This window comes from Arachis ipaensis, chromosome B01, assembly GCF_000816755.2.
Source record: "Arachis ipaensis cultivar K30076 chromosome B01, Araip1.1, whole genome shotgun sequence".
NCBI classification, from domain to species: Eukaryota; Viridiplantae; Streptophyta; class Magnoliopsida; order Fabales; family Fabaceae; genus Arachis; species Arachis ipaensis.
Genome location: NC_029785.2, coordinates 20,397,055 through 20,400,996, shown reverse-complemented (window position 1 = coordinate 20,400,996; position 3,942 = coordinate 20,397,055). Strand labels below are relative to the sequence as shown.

Here is a 3,942-nt window from a genome sequence, read left to right as displayed (position 1 = left end):
TAAATAAATTCATACAAGCTATACCAAAAAAAATCCAAACAAAAAATTAGCTTGAGCTGGTCGAGAACTTAGTTTATTCATTTGATCGATTAAATAAATGTAGAAAGTTCGAATTCTACCTTGCATATACAGTAATAATTTATTGACCAATAACAAACTCTTATGAAATTTAAATTCGTGGTGCATTAATTTTTAGTTTGTTAGGTTATAGAATATAATGACAAATTCAAAAAAAAAATTTCAAATAAAATATATAAATAAGTGGTAGTGGATGTTCAATAAGGTGTTTAGGTGGTGATGGAGGTTCAATAAAAAGAATGTCCACTTTGAAAGAAAGTAGTTTGTTCTTGCAATAACTTTGATGGTGGTATGTCCTTTGAAAATCAAAATTTAAAGAGAACTGGAGGTTTGGGCTAACATTGGCAACATACGTATGAATAAAAGTAGTCTTGTATGTGGGTATATATCAAGAGGGTCTTCAACTGCAAATGAGTAATGTATCTAAAACCGAATTCTGGTACGACCTTTAGGTAAGGGAAGGTAGATTGAAAGAGGTATTCCTGGGTCTATATAGGGTGACACTGAATGAGGAGTGCACAATCAGTGAGTGTGGCATTTGGGATGGTTATATTTGAAGATGGAGCTTACAATGGAGAAGAGCTTTATGGGAATGGGAGGAACAAGACCTTGTAAAGCTTCTTGTAATTTTGTCAAAAATCGAAATTAGACAAGAAAAGGTGGACATTTTAAAATGGAAGCATGACAAGCAAGGTAATTTTTTGTTAAATCTTTTTTAAATGTGGTATATAGAATACGGAGATAGGAGTGGAATCCAATATGTATAATTTTATAAAAAAATTATGGAAAAGTATTGTGCCTCTATGGGTTGAGTTGCTGATGTGGTTTGTAATTTTAGAAAGATCGAATACTAAAGATTAATTATGTGAGTTTAGGATTGTGCCAGAAGTGGAATCCTTTTGAGTATTATGTAGGAAAAAATTAGAGATCGTACACACTACAAAAATAATTAGTTTTAGCGACAAACTTTTAGCGGCAATAATACAATGGTCGCTATTTTTTATATTTAAGTTATGTTTTTGTGGCCATTAGATATTTGCCAGTAATACTATATATTATAATGAGAATTATTATTATTGCCACTAAAAATATAAAAATAAACTACTTTCAGTAATAAAAATTTAGTGGTCATATTATTATGGCTGGTATAAGTTTTATTAAAATATTTTTTTATAACAATGGATCAATTATATAAAAAGAAGAAGACCCATCCAATAACCCAAAAGAAAAAGACCCACCCGTTTCTCTTTCTGAGAAACCAAAGAGAAACCTAACCCTAAATCTATCCACCATCAGCATCCCTCATCGCCGAACACTTCTCCTCCGGTAGAGGGTGCTATCGCCACCGGCGGATAGACCGTTGGTGCCGTCGCATTCCTCGATCTCATCGCTGAACTCTTTTCAGTTCTCATCGTTCCTCTTCTCGTCGTCGTTGCACGAAGAAAGCATTGACTTCGTGGCATCGCCGTCGCGAAGGTTGCTCGGTCGATCATCGTGTCTCTGAGCTCTCTCTCTCTCTCTCTCTCTCTCTCCCCCTAAGGTCAACATGCCTCTTCGAGTGCTCTATCACTCTTTGTCCGAGCTCACTTTTGATTCCTCCGTCGCCGTCACTTGTCTTCCTCCTTCGCCGCCGGTAAGCACTGTTGCTTCAATTTAATTTATCGCTTACTGTAATTGTAATTAACTGCATTTTGTTTATAATTTGTAGATTGTCTATTCTTGTAATTCTATTTACAAATGTTGAATTTTTATTTTGATTAATTTATTGTTTGGTTTGAATATTTAGTCTCTTCTGCCAAAAATCTGGTAAATTATGTGTTGCAGGCAATTTGCTCAATGTTCACGAGTCCATAAACTTCAATACATAGCTGAATTAGAAAGAAATGTACAAGGTTTACAGGTAGCTTTTAGCATTAGGCAATGATATGCATCATGTTTTCTATGCTATTTTGGAAATTTTCTTATTCTGATTTATTATTTTTTTGTTATTTACTCTTTTATGTATGTCAATTCATAGGCATAAGGATCTGAAGTATCTGCCAAGCTTAAATTTCTTAACCAGCAGAATCTCATCCTAAGTATGGAGAACAAAGCTCTCAAGCAATGGTTAGAAAGTTTAGCATAAGAGCATTTTATCAAATATTGTAAGTTTCTACCATTGAACATAAGCTAATAGGTCTTATTGTAAGTTGGAATTTGGAAGTCTTTTGTTTATTGGTGTACAAATCTAAATACCTGCATTTTGAGGGAGTGCTTATATATTCACTCATATACAACTAGGAAAATTCTTGGGATGTTATGCTGTATTTTGATTATCTATTTTATGCTGCATCTTTATTCAACCGGTGTTGCATCGCCTGTCACCAAATTGCACTCTCTCACTCTGTAGGATTGTGTAGAGATTTCCAGTATATGCCCTTCTCTTTATCTAGTTACTTGTTGAGATAGAAGCACAAAGTGAACTCCTAAATAATTCAATTTTTCTTTGTCTTTTTGGATTTTATGAGTTTGGTTTTTGGATCCTGTATTTGGAATATGCATAAACTTACCATGCACTTTTTTGTTCTCAAAGGCATAGGTCTTGTTATTGAAGTTTTGATAAAGAAAAAAGAAAATGGCTTCAAGATTAGGTAGTGATGATGATGCTGATAATAACAAAGGTAGCATGTGGGCTTTGGAGCAAAAGCTGGATCAGCTAATGGATGAAGAAGCTGCAAGGCTAAAAAATATGTACAGAGAAAAAAGTAAGATATGCAAACTAATTTTTCATGTTCTTGTTTCTCTTTCTAGTTAACTAAATTGGAATTCTATTTGTTTTCTAGGAGAAACTGAAAAAGTATCCAGTCTTTCCTAATTAGTAATTAGCCTTTAATTAACTTTCTTAATTAATTTATGGAATTGAGAAATTAATGGTATACAATTGAATAAGTGCCTTATTTATACTTTTGTTTTTTCCAATTATATTTTTCATATTATAGGAAAAAGGATACAATTGGGAAAAATGCTATTTTTACTACGTTTTAGTGATATGCTGTTTTAACTAGGTAGTATAGTAGATATGCTTGTGCTTTACTTTGAAAAGCGTTGTGTCGAAAATTCTAGTAAAACATGTAAATATTTTATTAGCATTATGGATGTAGTTCAACTGGTTCAACTGGATTTCTTAGCTTTTTCAAGTCTTATATATCGTGTATTTGTAATGTGCTACATTATATTTGAATAATCCACTTCTGGTTTTCACTTTTCAAATAATAGTAAGAGATGACAGTTGTGTAGAAAATTTTGTCTTATTTATGAGTTAGGACTTTCATCTGAGAAACTCCTACTATATGAATATGAAATCTAAATGTGATGATATATATTCTTTAGTGCTAAGTTGCTAATATCCCTTATGGAACTTGTGAAACAACAATGAACATAATTGATTATATTAAAACTGTAGATAATACAGGATAGATAGATAAGCCACAGAACTGATATATCAATTAAAACTTAAGCAATTCAAATTACATAAAACATTTTAATCACTTCAAAAGCATTATTATTATCTAGCTATTTCTTAGTACATACACAGATAGCAGGTATATATAGTACTAATGTAACCAATGATTGAGGCTCCCAAGTCCCAAACAATGATCAGAAAATATTAATGTGCTCATGATTGATGAATATTGAATAGTATGTAGATATAGATAGTAAATGAATAGCTCCAAATTCAAAATGCATGACGTGCACCGCATCCATCAGCCACATATATATAAACTCGTGTCATGCATATAAATAACATGCATGTTGTACTAAGCTATATATTGGTGGCTGCATATAGAAATGGTAGCGTATGGTATAAGTATACTGCTCTTCAAG

The 3,942-nt window shown here is 32.4% G+C and overlaps 1 long non-coding RNA gene across 2 annotated transcripts; it reads left to right on the top strand.

Annotated features, from left to right (window-relative positions):
- On the top strand, positions 1,869-3,453 carry LOC110270149. Of its 2 annotated transcripts, XR_002359323.1 has the most exons (3): positions 1,870-1,978; positions 2,096-2,222; positions 2,651-3,453. It is a non-coding gene; the product is annotated as an uncharacterized LOC110270149 (long non-coding RNA). The 2 variants fall into 2 exon arrangements; XR_002359321.1 differs by having other exon boundaries at positions 1,869-2,222.